Here is a 23,445-nt window from a genome sequence, read left to right on the forward strand (position 1 = left end):
ACTATGAGTAATCAAAGGTGTGTATGCTTAAATATACAAAATTACAATATTTTTAATATTTTTATGGATATAAGCATTAGTAGAAATTTTACAATTTAGTCTGGAGGTTTCTGTGTAACTGGGATCCCATTCTCTTAAGAGCTATACCAAAAATATAGTAAGAGGTAGCCCAGATAAACTCTATGAGCTAATTGAGAATTAGAAGAGGAAACCTTTTAACAAACAAATTAGCAACTTCAGCAGAACAGTGCTTTCAAGAGTTTTAGAAATGGGTCGGCTCAAACTGGCCAATTATTCTGATCTAACTGGAGCTGCTACCGAGACAGAGAACACAAACCTGACCCTAGAAGATATATTCTGCCCATTCCCTTTTATTCAGTCTTTGCATAAATTGATCCGATCCTTTTCTGAACCTGCAGATATTCCCTGCCTCCACAAGCTTCTGTGCTGGAAAATTCCATCAACTCATTAGCCACTATGAAAAAAAGGCTAGAAATTAATGGATGGGTGGATAGAAGCAGAAAGATAGGAATATACTTTCTACCTGTTGCTACATTTTATCCGTTTTAATAAATCTTCATCTGGCTTGGACAAGTGTCTTTCAATTGTAGGATGGTGGCACTTGGGCTAGTCACTCTGCGTTCAACACAGCAGACCCTTCGTGACTGTAAACTCAGTCATATCTTCCTTACCCTTCTGTTATGCAAACTTTTGAAGAATCACAGCCTTTTTAGGCTCTCTTTGTAGGGCAGCTGCCTCACTCTCTAGCTTATTTTGATTTCCCTTATCTATATTCTCTGATTTCACTAGAACTGAATACAGCACTAGTAGTGTAGCCACATTAAAGCTTTATGGGGAGGTAAAATTACATTTTCTACCTTGTTTTGATATCTGATGATATCCACCATTTTTTAACCATTGCTGCCCACTAAGTCAATAGTTTTAGTAAACTGCCAGTGACGATTAAAAAATCTTCTAACCTTTAACTATCAGTTTGAAGAGCAGCATCATGGAGTTGCATTTACCAGTGGTATGAATATTTGTTGGATTCTGTATCTATGTCATTCTGTATCATTATAGTAATGATACAATTTTTATGAAGAACAAGAATTAAAGTATCCTTCAAGATACTGTCTGCATGAACTTTTCCTTCAGAGGATTGCTTATTTTCTTTTTAATTATTGCTAAGTGTTCCTAATTATGTCCATTTAGGAATAGCAACACCTGCTATTATGTGAAAGTTGAACTGAAGAACAGGTAGATAAGAGTTGTTTGAAAACTCAGGAAAATGCTCAACCTTAGAAAATGCTGAAGCACAGGAATGCCAGAAAGGAATTAACTACAGTGTAAACCCCCCCTCTTTCTAATATCAGAAAGAATTCTGAACTCATGTACCAACTGCAAGAGCATTGGGACCAAGAAGGCAAAATAAAAGACATTTGGAAGTGTCTGGAATCAGAAAATGACAAAACTAATTCTGCCACTGAGTTTTGCTGCACCAAAAATGGACTTGGTTGACTTTTACTTCTGTAAAAGGGTGGATATTCAAAAAAAAATTAGTATCTCAATATACATCTTTTTGCTTACAATGTAAGGGACTTCACTAACAACAATAGCTTCTATTGCTATCCAGGAAGCAGATATAATCAGTTTAATGAACTTCTGCCAGATCTGAAAAAATACCATTTATAAATAATTTACACCTAAGATATAAATTCATTCTATTTTCTGCAGTGAACTGCCTCGTCTAGTAACCATCATCATCTTCAAAAATCCCATATAATGTGAAAAAATTTAAATTACACTTCAGCGCCTCCAGCCATTATAATAGTTAAATCATATTTCTCTGTTTTGAAGCCAAGCATCTATATTTCTTCTGTGTAAAGGCATTGGAATTCATTCATTGATGAGACAGGTAATAAATGAGAGAATATTCTAAGGTAATGACTACAATTCTCTTTAAAGGTCATCAATACATGAGAAATTATTATATTCTGTTAATGTTACTTTTCATGTTCTGACTGGGTTCCATCGCAGAAGAAAATGAAACCTGAGTTGCCACTCACTCTTTTATTAAAGAAAAAACAAATTAGCATCTGCCTAAGCATTAACAGTGAAAAATATTTTAAATTTTTCCTCATCAAATATACATTTATTGAATGATGTACACACAAACTGAGTGATATTCACATGCGTAAATGGTATGGGGAGAAATTCAAACTTCAGTAATTGGAATGTATGTTTGACATAAGATGACAAAAGGCATCTGTCTTCTTCAGAGGTTTCCATTTTTCTGAAATAAAGTTTCTTGGATTGTTTCACTATTTTTTACACCTTATCTTAAGTGGCTGTCAAGTTTAAGTGAAAACATAAAACTGCTTATTGTGGCATTTGGCTAATTAGCACCTTCAGGGGCTCACTGCACTTAATACAGCAAGAGAAGAAATAGTGTCATTTTCATTTTATGTTCCAAGCACAGACAGACCTCAAGAACATTTGGTTCTTCATAATCCAGCAGGCTCCATAGCCTGAATAATAAACTACCACTTACTTAGGGAAGAGTCTAGTGCAGATAACTAAATGTGAGGAGTAAAGGTTGGTCCTTTTCCTCATATATGGCATTCATAGGTCAACAGTGTTCATTACCCAAAATGAGTGATAATCCCTTGCCGTTACTCTATCTAGATGACCTTTGTTTGTACATACCATCACACATATTTTGCTTTCACTTTCAAAAGGATGCATATGTTAATGCAGAAGGACCATTGCCTGTTCATCCACCATTTTCAGCATTAGATTGGTACCAAGTAACCTTTAGATCACAACTGGCTTGGTCCAGTTGGAAAAGGTAATATGTTCCAGCAAGTCAGTGATAACAGAAAGCATTTCTTTCTACTACTTCTACCTGCATTGGAACAGAGATGAATCTAACATGACCCTGTGTTTGCAACCCAGCATGTCTAGTTCCACATAACATCCTTGAAATGTTTTCTTCATTTAAGAAAAAGTATTCCAGTTTTCTCTGTGTGGAAAGACCAAACCAGCTGGTCTTTTGGGTTAATGTTTCCCTTTTTTTTTTTTTTTTAACACTTTGACATCTGCATGACAGAAGACCTCTTCTTCTTTCTGGACACATAAAGCTAGGTATTATCTGCACCTAGCTGCTGCACAAAGCAGAAGATCCAATTATCTGAAAAGGTATCTCAGCAGGAAAGATGGACTAGGATGGGTTTAAGAAGTCCTAAGCTTTGAAAAGGCCTTGGATACACCATATAATTTAAATACACCTCCAGCATTTATATTTCAAACTTTTAGAGTCCCTTAACATCACTAAATCCATTTAACCTACTGGAAAACTTTCAGGCAAAAGGAAACTATTTTGCACAGGAACTAGGAATGCAAATAGTTCCCCTGAAGAAGTTCAAGGAACTACAGTTCCTTGTATGATTGTTCTCAATTCTGTCCTTGCCAGCCTAGGCAGAGTCCCATTTAAAGTTATGCCATTGCTGCTCCCATATCAGTTCTCTAAGAGAAAACTGTAGTTTACATCCTCGAAGTAAACTTCAAATAAAAATACCTAACTCTGCTGAACCTTTTCAGCAATTCACAAACTCCTTGGATGCTAGCTCTGGGTTGAAAATAAGTACAACATACTTCTAACATATCTAAGCTACTACTTGAAATATTTAATACCCTGGAGGATTATATTTTCTTTTCCATAAAATATTGCAGATCAAAATGTGTCAATACATTAAAATTCATACCCTGCAACAGATGCTCAGCAGTGCAAAAGAAATTTTCCTTTTCTTTTTTATATATAAAGAAAATTGTATGTATAAAAATTATATGGTCAGAACTGAACCAGACAAAATGACATTATATGCATATCAAAATTTTTTAAGTCTTACATTTTTATATACCTTCTGTATGAATAATTTATACATTATACTCTGTATATCCACAGTCTGCAAGGAACATGAAAAAAATCTTGTTTTCTTCCAACTGTACAGAGATTAGTGTTACTTTAATAGCACTGCATTACATTATTGTAATGCATTTTCATCTCATTTGCTTTCTGTATTTTTGGTTGGGTTTTTTTTGTTTTGTTGCTAGTATCATTGGAGGGAGAGAGGAGAAGTATATCATACATTATCTGTCCTATGAGATTAGTCCTAACACAGAACATGACCTAAATATGCCTTGTAAACAAGGCAATTCATTTCTTATCATTCAGCATGTTAAACAGTTTAGCTGAGATTGGAAACATTCCTTATCATCTCCAAAATAACTCATTTCTTATATTAAAAGTGTGAAAAGGTGGACCTAATTCTCTCTTACTTGGTAACTTTTAATAAATAATTTCAGACAAGGGTTTACTTATTACTACCAGTAGGGAAGTTTGCTTGTATTTTTATACCCCTTGCACAGATATAATGTATACACCACTGAAAGTAAGACAGATTCAATCCCAGCATCCTTTTCCTGGAGTTTGTATGACTTAGGCTGTAGGCATACTTCCTTTTCTGATTCTTGCTGTGCCAGCTGGAGATATTATACACTTTACTCCATCTGAAGTTATTCATCACTCTCTATAAATGGATTCTGTCCTTCAGGCAAGTCACTCAAGTTAGCCCAAACCACTTTCATATGGTGTTTATTCTAACCTGTCTGACTGCCTGAAATGTTCATTTTATTTCTTTTTTCTTTAGTAGAACTGGGGGCAATAAAAAATAGCTCACAAGAACACTGTAGTTGATACAGCTGTTTACAGAGGGAATCTCGGTCTTATAGAGTTAGCAGTAAAATAACCACCTTAGGGTTCATAAATGTGTCCTTTACAAAATTAAAATCTGTGTTTTTTATTATTATTATACATATTGCAATGCTGCTGGAAAAAGTTTGGTTAATTGCAGCTCTTCCTCTTCATTTCTAAGAGAAGGTCTGCAAAAGAATACTTTTATTTTCGAGATAGGAAACAAAAGACAAGTCATATTGCTTGGTTGTTAAAAGGACCAAAATTTCAATCACTTCTTTGTGAAAATGTTTTCAAAATATGGTGCATTACTTATTAGGGAAAAAAATGCTTCCCATATTGGTTTTCTGCAGGATCTAGTAAGTCTCATTACATCAGGACACTCCATTTTTACAGCTGGAATCTGAGGATCCTGTACTATGAGGACTTGGAGGGGAAAAACAGCTTTTGAAGTATAAACTGATCAGATATGATATGTAACCTATGGACAACAATGACAAATCTGAAAAGCCACATAATGCCATTTTGCAGTCACATTTATCGTACAATCAAAGATGCTAACAAAAGGCTTTCACATAATTGAAATCTAAGGGAAAGGCTGCTCAGAGTTTTTTTTACTTATTCTGACTGAATTGGAAGATTCCCTTTGGGCCTGAGCTGATGTCATTAACATTGTCCTTCCTAAAGAATGGCACAGAATTTTGGTATTAATTAGCACTTCATTGGTCCAAATGTTTAACTTCTCAGCTGTAGTTAAAAGTTAATATATTTACAAAATTGGTTTTTTTTTACTTTCAATATGCAGTTTATGTGGCATTGGCAAATGCATTGATTAGAAAAAAAATAAAGGCTTAAAAATATCCCTTCCCATGGGAATAATTGAAAAGTCTAGTGACTTTCTCTACAGATGGTACAGACAGACACAATAAGAGATTTTAAATACTCCAGTATGCATGGTAAATTACTCATAAACATTTTTAGCATCCAAATTCATAAACATTTTATACATGAAAATTAAAAACTCTGAGAAAGCTGGCCCATGTTGGGCAATATGGCAGACATGGCTAAGAAGAGAAGTGGATGGTTGTCTATCAGACTAAGACAACATGCCCAAAATAGTCAGTGAAAACACTGAACTGGGTGTTATCAGACAAATGCATTATTCAGCAACTATTACAAAGCTCTTGCTCAGACCATCTGGATGTTAGAACAGAGAGGTGAAAGCACAGGAAGTATATTACTATCCAAGGGTTTTTCTAAACACAAATTCCAGAATGCATTCTCATATTTTTTTATTGAAATCTATCTATTAAAAAGAAAAACAAAACAAGTAATCTTTTTTTCTAGGAAGAATACAGCAATACAGAGTTCACTGATTCACTGTGAAAATAAAAATTCCCATTGAATTCTCTTCCATACTGTCAAGCTCTCTGAACACTGTCCCTTATCCACAGCAAACATTAGGAGAAATCTTCAAGTTTGAACTGTCAAAAATAATGGATGCTCTCAGGTAAGATAAGTTCCCTTTGATTTTACCTGCTAGGGTACCATCTGCACTGAGTGAATAAAACAATTTTCTATCAAGGTTGTACTGCATACAATTGCCAAAGTATATTAAAGCTCTACAGAGTGAGTTTCACTATCAAATAAGATCTTATTGCTCTGTACTGGTGGAGAAATCTGTTTCTTTTCTCTGCAGTCACATTCTTGCTGTGTACTTTATCTCTTTGAACCAATAACCAAAAAAAAAAAAAAAGAAAGAAAAAAAATCACCCTTGACCCTATCAGTAACAAAGATTGTGACACATAGGTGACCCCACTGCATCAAATTACCTAATGATCATTCACTTAGCATGGGTTAATACACCTGCAAGGCAATTTATTCTGACCATGCTTTTAACCATGCCAAAGACTACGAGTGCACTAAATTTTTTAAGATCATTTGATTGTAACACTTTTTTAAAGCCATAAGTTTCCATCTTAAGCAGTGTAGATCTCTAAGTTTCTTCTTTATCAGGTCATTTCACTAACAACCTAGCTTTCACTGTTTGATATGTGTCAGTACAAGTTAAATTTTTCTGCCGCTAGAGTCAAATGATTAGAAAACCAAGTCTTTTCTAAAACCTAGACTCTCTCACCTCCAGGGCACAAAAAACAATTTAAATTTTCTTCTATTTACTGTACTAAATTTAGGGCCCTTATAATTTTAATTACATTAATTATAAACTTAAACATTCAAAACTTAAAAAAACCCTATCTGCTGCCTGTGGAGGAAAGAAACTGTGATATGTTAGAGTTTGCTAGAGTCTGAGTAATAATGATTTCAAGGTTATAGACTGACAGATCAGTAGGAAAAAAAGAGGACTGGTAAATGTCAAAGACAGATGAAATCACCTTATTTTCAGGATTTGTTAAAATCATGTTAACGACAGGCATTTGTTTAAATAGCTTGACAAGAGCGTAATTAGTGATTTGGCTTTATGGGTACATATTTTAAGATTAAGTCTTGCCTAGATTTCTTTGAATCTATTTATTTCAAGTAGAAGTTGCCCCAGGAAGAATACACACCCTCAAAACAGAAGGTGTTTAATAACTGCACCTGTTTTCATCCCAAGGAAATGAGACACTGTCTGAACAGTATCAACAGCTAGTGAGAAAGGTAGATTGTGTGGAGTTTAGTTTTGTCTGTATTGTTTAAAATTCAACTGCAACATTTTTGCATTACAATGCTTTACTGAGACCTGTAAAATCAATCCAGTGAAAATACTGTATAAATGCTTTAAATTCCGTGCTTTATACATGGATTCAGAAAAAATATAGTATATACTACTACAGCAGAGCTGTTAATCCCCTCCTCATTCAGAAACACAAATTGGAAGAGACCAAAGCCAGACTGCTCATGTTACTGCCACCATCCTTTAATTTAAATCACTTCTTCCTCCCTCACTTTTCTTTTTAAAAAGAAAGGCAGCCAGAACTATACACAGAAGGCCTTACCAGAGTTTTGTACAAAATATGTAGTACACAGCTCTGTGCCAGACACATCGTTTCTGCTATTCCCAAGTATGAAATTAATCTTTTCCTACAGCCACATCATGCTGGTTGCTCAGAGACATTCTGTGATTGATTCGTACACCCACTTCTTTCTTCCACTCTGTCACTTTTGGCTGATCAGCTCCCAACTTATAGCAGAAATTCCCTTCTTCCTCAGTACATGATCTTTCACTTTCGTACTGTTATATTTGATCCCATTTGCACTACTGCCCTTCTTAAGGTCACACAGTTCTTTCCTCTTTTTCATCTCACCATTTACCATTAGCTGTTCTTCATCCTCACTGCAACACTGTCCCTTTATTTGGCAGTAGATTTCTCTTCTCACAAGACAGCCTCTTCTTTGTGACAAGCAAGAAAGAAATGGGTGACAAGGAACAATACGAGGGAGATCATTCCACTTTCTTTCATCCCTGTGAAACTCCTACCAGTTCCCTGCTGCTGAGATCCCTGCTTCAAAATTATGCCCAGGTGGTTTGCTCCACCTAACACCTGATTACTGTGGGAAAGAGCTGGCCTAAGCCAAGGACCTTGCTATACACAGTCCCTGTCATTCAGAGCAAGCACTGAGTTTTATCAGTTTCATCAAAATTCCCTGTTTCTTTTGGGAAAAACCTTCCCCTGTCCTGTTTGGTATCAAAGAGAAATGGAAAGGAGGATTGAGGGCAAAGAAATTCCATGATACTTGACTACAGAGACCTGCAAATAGAATAATTCCCTTCACTTCTGTCAATCACAAACTCAATAACTGAGTTTATAAGAGCAGAGCAATATTTCTTGCTGGGACTGGAAGGATATGTTAATGTAAAGTGAGGCTTCTGGTTTAAACCACCTAGAAGTATGTAGTGCATTTAAGAAATATGTAAACCTTCCAAGGATTGAGTATCTGATTCCTTACTCTTGAAGGATGGCAAATGTATGTAGGGCATATTTTGACAACTGTATATGTCATGCATATGTTGCATATAAGCCATATGCATATAAGCCATATATGTATATGCCACATATATATACAACACATATAGTTACTGCTGCCTCATACACTCACCGGCCTATGCTTGCATGCTGTCAGTAACAGGCAAAGAAAAAAACTATGAGGAATGACTTGGACATGGCAGAGTTCCACATTATTTTCCATATGTCATTGTGGGAGTTTGTTATCACCATTGCCTTCGTAAACATTTAAAATTTTTTTGATGTCTGTTTTAAGAGTTTATCTCTGCCAGCACCACGGTGATCTATTACATTCACCTCTATCTGTCCACTTCGTTAACTGTTTCAAACAACTCTTCATGATAACTGAGTCACGCTTTTCCTTAGAGGAGCAGGATTGGCATGATTATATCTGGTTACACTTACTTACCTTACTCTTTAATTAGGCTTTTCAGGGTATTCCCCTGAGGAAAATTACAATTTGCCAAGGTGTAATTTGCAGGATTTTCCCTGGGTCCTGTTTCAATTGAAGGAAGCAAATAAGTGACTTTCCTATTTCAAGCACAGTTACCATTTCGAGGATAAATTCCTTTTCATTAACTCTGCTACTTCACACTTACTTCAGGCCTCTCAAATGAATATTCTGCTGTCCTAGTTGCTGAGTTGCTCCATAACTTCCTCCTCTGAGATTTCAATCTCTGTCAAGACCATGCTGTTATTTCCATTTAAAAAATGTCCTTGGAATACAAATTTCCCCAATGGCTTCTACAACAGAGACTGTAAGAAATTTTTTCATCAGCTGTTGAGCTACTTCACTCTTTTTTTTAATTGCTCACCATGTCACGATTCATCTTGGTGATCTAGAGTTGTCTTCTGCCATGCATGCAGATTTGATGCTCCTAATGTGTTTTAAGCAGATGCCACATTTTTCTTCCCATCCTTAGCTCTCTCTATCTCTTAATCATAGAATCATAAAATTGTTAAGGTTGGAAAAGACCTCTAAGATCACCGAGTCCAGCGATTAATCCATGCCATGTTCACCACTGAACAGGATCCCCAAGTGCCACATTCACATGCTTTTTCAACACTTCTAAGGATGGTGATTCCATCGCTTCCCTAGGCAGCCCATTCCAAGGCCTCATCACCTTTTCAGTAAAGAAAAGTTTCCCAATATCCAATCTAAACCTCCCATGGTGCAACTTGAGGCCATTTCCTCTTGTCCCATCATGTGTTACTTGGGAGAAGAGACCAACCCCTCCCTCACTTCAACCTCCTTTCAGGTTAAACAAATGCAGCTCCCTCAGCCACTTCTCACAAGACTTGTGCTCCAGACCCTTCACCAGCTTTATTGCCCTCCTCTGGACATGCTCCAGCACTTCAGTGTCCTTCTTGTAGTGATGAGGGGCCCAAAACTGAATACCAGATTCAAAGCATGGCCTCACCAATACTGACTACAGGGGAATGATCATTGACCTCATCCTGCTGGTCGCACTATTTCTGATAAAAGCCAGCATGCCATTGAGCCCCCTGGCCACCTGGGTAAACTGCTAGCTCATGTTCAACTAGCAGTCAGCCAGCAAACCCAGGGCTTTTCCACCAGGCATCTTTCCAGCCACTCTGCCCCAAGTCTGTAGCACTGCACAGAGATGTTTTGACCCCAGTGCAGGACCCAGCACTTTCCCTTGTTGATCGTTGTAAAATTGACCTCAGCCCATGGATCCAGGCTGTCCAGACCACTGTGCAGAGCCTTTCTACCCTCCAGCAGATCAACACTCCCACCCACCTTGGTGTCCTCTGCAAATTGACTGAGGGGGCACTTAATCCCCTTGTCCAAACTATTGATAAAGATATTAAACAGGACTAGCCCCATTACTGCACCCTGGGGAACACCACCTCCGCTCCGACTGGCATCCAGCTGAATTTATAGAATCACAGAATATGCTGAGTTGGAAGGGACACACAAGGATTAGCAAGTCCAACTCTTAGCCCTGCGCAGGACTATCCCCGAGAGACACACTATGTGCCTGAGAATATCATCCAAATGTTTCTTGAACTCTGGCAGGCTTGATGCTGTGACAACTTCCCTGGGGAACCTGTTCCAGTGCCCAACCACCCTCTGGGTGAAGAACCCTTTTCTAATATCCAGCCTAAACCTCCCCTGACACAACTTCAGACCATTCCCTTGGGTCCTGTCACTGGTTACCACAGAGAAGAGATCAGTGTCTGCCCCTTCTTTTTCCCTCATGAAGAAGTTATAGACTGCAATGAGGTCTCTCCTCAGTCTCCTCCAGGCCGAACAGACCAAGTGACTTCAGCCACTTCTCATAGGGCTTCCCCTCGAGGCCCTTCACCTTCTTTGGACACTCTCTAATAGCTGAATATCTTCATTGTATTGCAGTGACCAAACCTGCACACAGTATTCAAGGTTAGGCCACAACATTCACCACTGAGCCAGTTTTTGAGTCACTGAACTGTGCACCCTTCCAAGACAGGAGCAGCCAGCTTCTCCGGGACAATGCTACAGAAGATGGTGGTAAAGGCTCTATTAAAGTGCTTGTAGACAATATCCACAGTCTTTCCTTCATCCACTAAGCAGATCACCTTGTCATAGAAGGAGTTGTCAAGCAGGACCTGCCTTTCCTAAACCCACTCTGGCTGGGCCTAATCCCATGGTTGTCCTTCACATACTGTGTGATGGCACTCAGAATGATCTGCTACATGACATTCCCTGGCGCTGAAGTCAGGTTGACAGGCCTGTATTTCCCTGGGTTGTTCTTCCAACCCAAATAATCATTCAAATCACTGAAGATGTAACATATAGCTGAGTCAGTGTGGCCCTAAAGGAATAACTGTCCATGCAGACCTACTGAGCCAAATTATCCACAGTGATCTCAAAAGTATCTTCCTTCAAAATGAGGATTTAAGTTAAGGTATACTTGTTAACCAAAGGATTCAGAAAGGGACTCCAATGTGACATACTGTATGTTCACTTGATATCTCTAGTGAATTTTTGTTCCCTCAATGTCTTAGCATAAGCATTCAGATACTTTATTTAATAGGATATTTTCAATTAAGATCTCAGAAAGAATCGAGTAGAGAGCATAGAATTTGACTCAGTGATTGAGATTTATTTAAGACTCTGTTGTTGACAATAAAAACCTGAAGGGACAACATAATGCAGAGCAATGAAACAATTACTCTGAATTTATCTGTGCATGCCAGAGGACCATGCCATGAAAATAGTTTCACTTCCATAAAACCAAATCAAATTTTCTTTCAGTTCTTTTTTCTTTTTTCCTTTTTTTAACTTTGAGATTTACACAATAGTTCCAGAAGAGAAACATTATGACTAATACTGAAAATATTGAGGAAATGCTATCTTCCTATTAAACTGCCAGTTAAAGTGCCTTGCTAGCAGGTACACACAGTGTACAAACACAGTCAGATCATTATGTTAGATGAAAATATCATTTAAAACACACCCAGGAAAGGAGTTTTTCATTGCATACATATAGATAGGAATATGTAGCAAGTTGCTTTTAAGTTATTAGACACAGTCAAATTGGATTATTCCAACATAGAGTACATGGAATTAAACCTTTAACTAGTTTGAAAGATTTAAATGTCTTTTTGGGAATGCTTTCAAAGAAGGAGACAGAAGGAGCTTTCAAGGTTGTTCAGGAGATATGAGAAGGATTTTTCTAAGAGCATGAGCATTTTTTCATATGCCAAATAAAAAGGGCATATCATTCTTTTCCACTATTCAAAATTATCTGTAAATCATGTCATAATTAATTGTTCAGAATTTCCCTTACATTAGGAATGCCTATTGTGAATTATTGCTCAATTTTACTGGATAATGCAAAATCATTGTCAAGGTCTGGTACAGCTCTCATAATTTATCTGGGGGGAAAAGGGAATTTCTCAGAAGAGTTGAATAGACATAACTCTGCTAGTTCCTTTAGCATTCCAAAACCCAGTTGTTGCTATCCTTAGATAGCAATACATTAATGGTTTTCCAGAATTTGCCATCATCCATAAAAAAAATTGCTTGTATGCAGAAAATGGGCTCTAACACTGTGAGTTCAAATGTTTTACTCCTGAAATGGTGCCCTTATACACTGTCACCCAAAAACATGACTAAAATAAAAAGTAAAATGAAAAGTGTCAAATGTGACTAAAAAGGTACCCATAGTTAAAAGTGCCATTACAATGCTGCAGGTAAAACTCCAAGAAATATAATTAACAAACTGATAGCATATATGTATGTGCCTTTACACGTGCACACAGTGCACTAAATCATCTACAGCTGTATGCAGTTCATCCTTAACCAAGTCTCCACTGTACTAGCAATTCTGCAGATGCAATCTAGATAATTTTAAATTTCTGCTTATCTCTTTTTCATATGCAGGTATGCAAGAAAAAAATTAAATCTCTTGCACTAGTGAAATGTAATTCAAATTTCAGTCATGTGAAGGAGAAGAAAATGTCTTGTCTGTGTTGGAGTATAGCATAAAGGAGATCAATAGAACAGAAATCTGGCTGACTTCAGAATTTCAGTGGAATTCAGTATTTCAGTGAGGTATTGAGGCAAGCGTTGTTAATTTTACATGAGGTGTGGCACAGCCACAGCTTTCAGGATTGATCTGGCATCTCCATGAAGTGCTTTTTGCACATTGCAGTTAATAGCACTATTTCTCTTAACTACTTGGTATTAATAAATATTAATGATTTGCCTCTTCATTGTCATTACAGTAAAAAAAATACATTGTCATATAATTTAGAATTTTGTTGATTATAATGCACCTACACAGTTGTGACAAATTTAGGTCAATCATTAAAACTTACATCCAGCAAGAGAACTTTAAGTACAAATTGCTATATGACAAAAATAATTACAAACCTATGTCAGATAGAAGGGTGAGGAAAATTCCCATAATGATTACAGGTGAAAATAAAGTGTGGGTAAATTTAAGAAGTGCTCTTTTTATGCTTTTGTGAAGAAAATGTATTAACTTTATTTTTATAAAGGAATTATCAGGAAAAAAAAACAACTTTCCTGGTTTTGTTCAAATGAAAGCCTGGTGAGTAACCTATGTGAAGCCGTTAACTGAGAAAGGTACAGATTCTCTGGTAAGTTCTCCCGGTATACCGCCAGCACTCTCTCCTTTCAGCATGAGCTTTGGTGACTGCTTCTTTTGAAGCTTCTGGAAGCCTTTATCCCTGAATATTTTTAGCCCTGGATTGGTCCAATCACTGGCTGCTGCTATTGTTCATCCCACAATAACAATAGCAGCACTTGGCAGTGACATGTGATGTTAAGGTGTTTGACTACTGCTATGCATACTTCAATTAATTTTCAAAACAGCCTTTTAAGTATTATTTTTTTTTAATAAGAAGATGAGATACAACACACTGAAGTCACATATCCAAAGTTTATTGTCAACTAAGTACTAAAACTCTACAGTTGCTGGCTGTCTATTAGGCTTTTTTGGGGCTATGATACCTGGTTTGCTAAACTTGCAAAAACCTTTCTGCAGAGATTTACTTTTCCGTTTCCCTTGGAAATTTTCTATGGAAGGTATTGCAGAAAATTCAACACTGAAATAATTTTCAGGGTTGAAAACTTCTTCATCCAAATGTCGAACTAGTCTACGTGAACTAAGATGTGCAAGTCTGTGTGTTATAGGTAAAGACTGAGCTCCAGTGAAAGCAAAGATTTCTGAGGTGAAGACTGAGTTTCATTGAAAGCAAAAATTTCACTCTCACTCCATATTGTGAATGTGCATTTAGTGCTACACGGAGGTACAGTGTCATGCACCTCAAAATACACTAATTGGGTTGCCAATACATTTAACTGTTGTGTGTTTGCAGGACTCTCATAGATGGACCAGACCTTTGCAGGAATTCTGAAACCACCAGAACCACAATGCCAAATTCAGACCTCAGAAACTGCTGTTGAAGTTGGCTTTGTTTGAATCGATTCACCCCTTACCTCCCTTTTCTATCCTGTATTGATTGTTGTTTTCTTTTGAGTTTCTTGAAATTTTTCTTCTCTCTAAAACAGAGAGAAAAATTAAAGATGAATGCTTTCATTTAACATTAATTTGCACAATTTCAGAACAGTGAGAGGTTTACATTTTATTTACATACTTTTTTACATTTGTCACCAAATAAGATGTCAGGAAATATTTTGCCTTCTGTGTTGTGGAGACATGCAACAACAATGAGTTGGGAAGGAGTCAAGAGGCCCCTCTCAGGAGGCCTCACTTAGAAAAGAACATCAACCTGCATTTTTAGTGAATCTAAAATGCTGCAACCTCTTAAAAAAGATTTTTTGAAAAATTAAAATTCTGGTCTAGTTCAAAAGCAATTAAGTAGTAGCAATTATATCAGGTCCTGGTAACAACTAGTCTGGGATCAGTTTCGGTGTTCCTTGGAAACAGCATATTCTCCATTTCCCAAACAGCTGGATCTATGAGGAACACCACCAGAACATAAATACCTGTGTCGTTATTTGCAAGTCTATGAAACAAATATTCAATAATTCTTAAGGTAAGCATATTGCAGTTTTGACCTCATTCCTACCTGATATTTAATGGCATCTCGTGATTGATCATCTAATATACGTAGGAATAGAATCTCAAATGAGGGATTAAAATAAAATTACTCCCAAAGCAAACATAATCCTAGTCAATATTTTATAAAACCTTGACTTAAGTGATCATTTCATTTGTGTTCCTTTTCATAAAAGAAGATTTACACGACCTATGATGGCACTAACCTTTGCCTTGGATAGGTAGCACATCTCATATATTTAAGTAATTATCTGATAGATCTCTTGAATTATCATCAGGAAAAAAAGCATGAAAACATGACAAAGCTATTTAAAGGGTCCATTACATGCACTTATCTGTCCTTATCTTGTTTTTATTTTTCTATTGATATGATGTTAGGGCCATATTAAAATCTTTGGTCATTGCTTGGGAAAAACAAAAAAGCTTCTCTTGATTTTTTACATTATAAAAGCAGAAGAAACACTCCTGCTGCAAATTAAGCATTTCTTTTACTGCACAAAAACTATTAAGGTACTTTAAAACTAAGTAGTAGATTTTGGTCCATTCTTATTCAAAGTCTTACTTTGTTCTCTCTGTTCCTCCTAGTAATGACATTTGCTATTCTCTCTCGAGCAAGATTAACTCTCGCACAGAAGGCTTTAGGAAAAGACAGAGGTGGCCAGAGCTTAAGTGGCATCTAAATGGAGCATTGGTCAAGCGCTGGCCCTCTTCACAAGGTTAATTTAGCACATTAAAGTGTATATTACTTAGCTGGAAATAGACAAAGAGTACAAAAGAAATCTTTTAGCCATGTGACTTTATACACTGTGATTTTGCTTGTAGATGTAGGTGCTTGTAAAGATCATAGTATGTTCATTTGGTTTTTTTCTTCCTTTCATCTTCTGCTACTGCCTCATGTTAGGAGTAATCTATGTCACACTAGAGAGCAGATGAGGTGGAAAACAATTAATAGAATTTAAAACAGAGAGAAAAGTAATTAGGTGAATTGTTTCCACTTAGATTATCAAAAGGAGCTTTGAATATTCAACTCTTTGATTTCTTGCATCTTTTTTGAGGCCTTTGTAATACAGTTTCAAAAGTGCTGTGAGGCCAAGGGTTTTTTGTAGCTTCAGGAAAAAAGGCTGGAAAAGAAAGTCTGTGTGTGCACATAGCATGTGTAAGCATTATACAAACTTCCATTATTGCATATATAGGCTGGAAAGCAAAGACATTTAATAGAGACAAATTAAATTTTTCAGAATAAGTACATGTCATAACAGAAGCTCAATTTATTGTGTTTTAATTATGAAAGCTGGTTTATTACTTGGAAACAGTAGTGATTCATAAAAAGATCTATCTGGACATGAAATGATGTTTGATTTTACTATTCTTTTCAGTAAATTGGCAGAGAAAAACACTTTTCATTTATAGTTGTAATATAATAATAGTAAATTTATTTTATAATTTTATTTTGAAAGCCTAGGCATAGAATCATGTATCTGGTGCCTAACCCTTTAGGTTCATTTAAATTAACCAAACACATTTCAATGTGCTATACAATTTGACACATGCACTTTCGTCAACAAGGGAAAGTATGAAATATTACAATATGTAATATTGTATTTTCAACCATAGTAGAGAGTCTATTTTTCCGGTAGCTGCTTAATGTTCTCCACCTAAACAGGCACAATTTTCCCCACACAGCTTATTCTGCAGTAATTGTAATAATAGCAAATTTTGTTTTAGCCAACTGTTTCTATATATTGTTTTGAGCTCCAACTTTCTTCTGCTGCACTTCATGCCGAACAGCACCTGCCATACAAACATGCTGCTGTAGTGCTACATTAACAAACCTGATTGGGAACGCAGCCTGAACACAATTTACTCTAAGTTACTTCTATGACCTTGAATGTTTTCTGATTTGGTTTGTACTCTACAGTTCAGCTCCCCTCAATCCCTTTGCAGATTTTATTTCTTTGGTGAAATTAAATGCAAATTTGACTCTTCATATCTTCCAACAGTCTGAAGATTGCTTAATTTGTTATGTTGTTCCTTAAACTAGGCTATGCTTTTCCCCTCACTTCTTAATGGAAGCTCATAAGAAAAAGGGAGTTTACCAGCCCTTGCACTCTGGGGCCAGGAAAGAGGCCAGACCAGCCACCAGCCTAAGCCAAGCCTTTTATTTCTTTTTATATGACCTAAAGGACTTGCACTAACTGAAAATATAGGGGCAAACCAGTGATTACATGAACTCCCAGGGATGTTATTTCAGAGAAAGACACATAGGGTAGTGACAATCCCACCCAGCACTGAATCTGGGATATTTAAACCCAGGGGCTTGGACAGGTGTGGCACTTGTTATTGCAATGTTTTTCTTCCAGAGTAACCACTAGCCCTGCTTCTCAGGAGGTGACTGGACATCACCGGAAGTAGAGAATAAATCTTTTGTTTTCCTTTGATTCTGGCCTTTGCTTTTGCTTTATTAAACTGCCTTTATCTTGACACACGAAGGGGTTTTTTTCTATTTTATTTTCTCCCTCTCTGTCCTGCGGAAGAAGGAGAGTGGTAGAGCAGCTTGGTGGGCACCTGTATTTCAGCCAAGGTCAACCCACCACACAGCCTTATGTAACATAGAATTTGTGGCAGTGATTCATGATTTGAAACTGAGTACCATCTGTGCTCTCAGAAACTCCCCTAGACAAGGTGAAAGGTAAGGCTTAACAGCTGTATCCTCTTTGCTTTCTAAAGTCCATCCAAAGCTGTCCGAATGACAGCAAAATCCTCACACTAATAAGATTGAGTCTTCCATATGTTCCAGTATCAATGAACTCATTGAACAACTGTCCTTAGTCTTGTCATGTCTGTGCTGAACTAATGAAGTGAAGTACGGTCCTGTTGCTCTCTCTAAAATACTCTAATCTCAGCCTTCACCCTCTGACTCACTCTGCAATTCACTGCTTGACTGAAGCTGTTGCCACGTTCTGCAGACGCCATGTGAGTAGCTCCTGTAAGAGGTAGAGAAGTCCTACTTCATAGGCTGTTCATAGGCTACTTCTATGAACATACTTCAATGACAGCCATTAGTGATTTATGTATTTGAATCAGTTCCCTGATCTGCAGAGCTCATAGAGGATATGTTAAATAAATCCGATTCACAATCGATCTTTTATTACTTTATCTTTTTATCCAGAAAAAAAGTTCAAGGCCAAAATAAATTTTAAAGAACCACAAAACCCAAAGCTTTCCTTTTATTATCAGTAGTGGTGATTTTAACTTTTATTTTCCATAATTGCATAATAAAAAGAGAATATAGGAGTTCCACATAAAAAAGCAGTAATGTTTCTTTCAGGACTTTAAGAACCATTTTAAGACATGCATTGAAAATTAAGCAAATTAATATTGTTTTCAGGGTGTCCAAGAAACAGCAAGACTTTGCCATTAATATTTCTAAGGGCAGTAAGAATGCAGTCTCACACTGCTAGTTGAAAATGTCAGTGAAGCTTTAATGGGTTTTAGGTCTAAATTTAAACTGTAACTAATTTACTACAAAAAAAATAGTAAAATCATTACAATACTGGAAACCTTAGGAGAAGCAGGTATTTCATATTCTTTCTTCTAGCATATAGCTGCCAGAGCAGTGGCACAGAGTATACTGCTTATTACAGCCAGGGCTGTATTTCCAATGGAGTCTCATATGTTTTGCAACACTGTTTAGGAGTGAGTTGTTCAGCTCAAACTGTTGTTAGGGGAGATGGACCTGTGGTAAAGCCTGAGAACTGCTCCAGCAAACTGGTAAACTAGAAACGACTAAGAAGAAAAAAGTAGAACACTGACCTGTTTCTGGCGAGAGTCTGCCATCTAATTTCTCCTACTTTTCTAAAATACTGTTCCAAACACATGGCTGGAAACATCCAAACTTGTCAGTGTATTGGTGCATCCTTGAAACACATATATGTGAAAAAAAATGGAGTGAAATTATCTGCAGGAGAAGAGTGAATGATGTATTTAATGGGTTCCTGGAAGCTATTATAGGTGGTGCATAGAGGTTTTGTTCTATGCACCTAAAATATAGGTGGTGCATAAAAGTTTTGTTCTGTGGTTAGGACAGTTGCAAAGGAATGCAACTGATAGGCCAACCTGAAATCTAACCTCTTTTGCCTTTTGTTTTAGGTAACATGATAAAACCAGAGTGTGCTGCAGAAAAAGAATGTTAGAGAGACAAAGGATTAGTTGTTAGAAATCGTAATTAAGAATAGAAATGGTGATACAGAAAAAAATCTTGGATCACACCTTGTTAGTGTAAAACTTGTTTTTGTAAATAATGTTTGTTATGTTCTAACTTTAAGTTCCCTGATGAAGGAATTTTCTGTCTCTTCCTCCATGTAGCTGCTCTTCAATGGACCAATGCTTAGTCTGTCAAGGAGTCTTTTTGTAATAGAGACAACTTGAACCTTTATCCTCTCTCTTGCTCCCTTTTTTATTCTGCATGCTCTAAAATTATGCAAGCAGTTCATCCAGATTCATTTTTCCAACATATTTTCTTCACTTATAAAGGCACACTATACTAAAGGAAGTGAAATACTCCATTGATTAATGACAAGTGAAAAAAGGTCTTTGTGTCCACTGCCTTCAAAAAACTCTGGAAATAAATTAGGGGAAACCACTGTCTCTAAATCATTAGTCATCACCAAACTGGTGATGAATTATGCTATGTTTCGCATAAGAAGAGCCATGACATCAGCAGAAATTAAATTGAGGCATACTCCTTAGAGATGAACAATCCTACATGTATTAATTGTGAGGTGGGTTGTATTGTTTATTTGTTTGTTTACTTCTAAAAATATCTTTTTTTTAGAGATATGATTAAACAGACTTTGCACATGACCAATAAGGCAGAGTCTAGATTTTTTTTTGATATTTTCAAACTAGCTCTATGAAAACAAAACTACAAATTTGAAAATCTTACTTTTTGATACAAAAATAAAATTTTCAAATCATTTGCTCAAGAAAAACTGAATCATAAAAATATGAGTCCTCTCAGTATTTTCAATCCAATACAAAATCAAGATGTACTGAAAAAATCTCATGGAAATGGGTTTTTCCTGACAGATTTTCAACTTTTATTTTTTTTCAAAACTGATCTGAATTACACACTGTTTATCCCTTCACCTTTTAGAGGTTTGCATCCATTATCAAGATTATGACTATGAGGTTTGCATTAGTATAAATCACTCTGCTAGGGGGTTAAGAACTAAAAGAAACACTAAGTGGAAATGACCTATTTTCTTGTTATTGTTTTAGAACTCAGCCAGCTGGCATGGCCCCAGGTCAGACCCACCACAGAAAATCTTTTCATTTGGTATCACTGGCTGTAGTATTTCAGAGGAGAGAGAGAGATTTCAACTCCTTCATGCTGCTTTTAAGCTTCTCTAATCATAGGATCATAAAATGATTTAAGTGGGAAAAAATCTTTAAGATCGAGTCCAACCATAAACCCAGAAACACCAAGTCCACCACTAAACCATATCCATAAGTGCCATCTTAGTGTACTTCAAGTAGGAAAACAGGTTAAGAACAAAATAGTCTCAAAAAAACTCTTTTTGAGTAAAAAGTTAGATTTTGACCAAACAGAAAAAAATTCACAAATCTTCCCCCACTTCCTTAACCACTTTTTAAACAAAGAAGTTTCTATATGCACCAAGCTTGTATTTGCATAAATTTTTTACCCCGTCTTGCGTTTCTAACTGAGCAGGATACTGATGCACATAATCTGAAAATTTATGTCAAACACAAAGCTAACATCCTTCCCTGTGAAAGGAGGATTCTTTGCTTACCATGTGCTACCCTGCACCATGGAGTCCAGCACTGCAAATGTGCCATTAGTATCTGACAAGAAGTTTATTCTTTCTGTTCAAAAGAACGTCCCAAGACTGACTAGAACGAGGCTGAGATAAGCACTGGCATCTAAAAGGGGCAATAGCTGACAGTCTAATGGTCTCCACGCAATGTTCAGTGTTCCTCCTATTTGACAATTGATTTGTTTTCTGTCAGATGCATTGATAAGTGAGACTTATTCGTCAGACTTGATGTTTTCCATAGACCTATCTGTTCCTCAAGATGTAGAGGACAAATAATCCATTCTAGGGCTTTGCCAGGCCCCAGGTGAGTGCAGGGAGGAGCAGAAAATTACCTTTTCTCTTACTGAACTGAGATTGAGCACCTCTTTTTCCACAGTAGCCAGCATATTGTATTCAATCTCCTGTAACACCTACTTCCAGTCCCTTGGTTGTCACGGAAAGGGTTGCTGTGTAGAGGAGGAAGCAGTATACAATATGAGAGGATAGCTTTTTGGACCTGAAGGAGAATGATTAGTTTAAGGCAGCTTCTTATTGCTTTAAGCCTCCCTGATGCTCTGCTTCCTGCTACAACTGGTGATACTACAAAGCTGTGTGCATGGAATTCAGTGGTACAAAACAAATCCCTTACAGGAAAGAGTAAAGTAAAACAAATTCAGAATGGTAACAGAATAAGAGGAGGTACAAGTGTAAACATCCATGACATAAGGCTGTTGTTTGTATTCAGAGGGTTGTTAATTGCTTTGTTGAATACCTGAAGGAAAGCCCTGTCTCTACATTATATAAATTGTACAGCTGAACAAAGCATACCCAGCAGTCTAAATCTATAAGGAACTTAGTGAAAAATGATCTGAGAGAAGAAAAAAAAAAGTTGAATTGGATTTTAAATATAGAGTTCTATAACTATCACCTCTTTTCTTTGATGAATCTTAGCACCAAAATGAATATTGAAAATTCAGGAAGTAATTGGTAAACCTTGTTATATTTAAGTGGTAGTATTTATTCAGATTCATGAGTGAGAGGGAGCTTTACACAAAGCTGCAGGTAAACAAGAAAGTCCTCTTGCATAACAGCATACCCTAATAGCAGAACCTGACACGCAAGGACAGCAACCGTCTTTCTCTACACAAGTCTCACTCTACACATCTGGAAAGGGATGTATGTGCTCTGCAGGTACCAGTCAGCCAGTGGTAACAGCACAGTCAGTGTGTGTCAGGACCCAGTCATTTGCTGCAGGGACGTGTCTCTCTCTTCCACTTCTACCAAAGGGAAGTGGAAGACACCGTCCTGCTTTCCTGTTCAGCTGTTGGAACGGCATTCTGAGAGACTGGCCCACTGGTCCTTGTGCTTTAACTCATTTGCTCAGACTTAACCTGGGACAGCCTTGTTCACACACCTCTTTTACTTACCAGCTGGCAATTTGTGCAAAGTAGAATAGATCCAACAGACGGAGAAAAGTGAAACCACATCAAGAATATTGTCCACAAGAAACTGAGGAATTCAGAACCAATATGGGAGAGTCATGGTAATTGTCCCTGAATCTCTTGTGTCTCGGTAAAAAATGTCTTCAGAGGTTTCCTCTCAGAAAGTCTATTTGACAAGTATGTTATCAAAAATAACACTCCGCCACTAGTCTTTCCAGGTGCTGTCTACTCGGGGTTTCCCAAACAAGTGCACTGAAACAGAAAAAACCCTTGTAATCTCATGCTAATTTGCAAATTTCAATCTATTCTTTCCTTACTACCTCTGCCCTTCTACACACAGAAAAGTCAGAACACAGACAGTGCAGTTGGGGAGTTGGACTTGGACCACATTCAGGAACCTGAGTGTGCTAAGGAGTTTCCCAGAGACCACTGCATTGAGTGACATCTACAATTTTACCTAAGCCAAACTCCTGTATTGAAAATATTCTGATATATATGCACACAGTTCTGCTGACGAAAACAGGTCTTATACCTTTCCTCAAGGAAATATTGAAATAATTTCACGTGTATTAGATCAACATCAAGCATAAGAAGGAAAGTCTAACTGAAAGGCTAGTGTAGCTCATCATGCAGGGGAGTGTACATAACTTGAGCTATAAATGCTCTCTAGCAATCACTTTTCTGAAGAAAACAGCAGCAGGACCATTCCCTGGGGGCAAAAACAGAGCTAAATGCCAAAATCGTTCACCCTAGGAACACCCTTGCTGCACAACAGAGCCCTGGCACGGGTACATCTCTGGACATCTCGCAGACAGTGGAAAACAAGTATAAACCTTCCATCTCCTCCTCTACCGGTGGGGATCGGGGTGTCC

The sequence above is a fragment of the Manacus vitellinus genome, unplaced genomic scaffold (assembly GCF_001715985.3).
Source record: "Manacus vitellinus isolate BGI_N305 unplaced genomic scaffold, ASM171598v3 scaffold_59_pilon, whole genome shotgun sequence".
NCBI classification, from domain to species: Eukaryota; Metazoa; Chordata; class Aves; order Passeriformes; family Pipridae; genus Manacus; species Manacus vitellinus.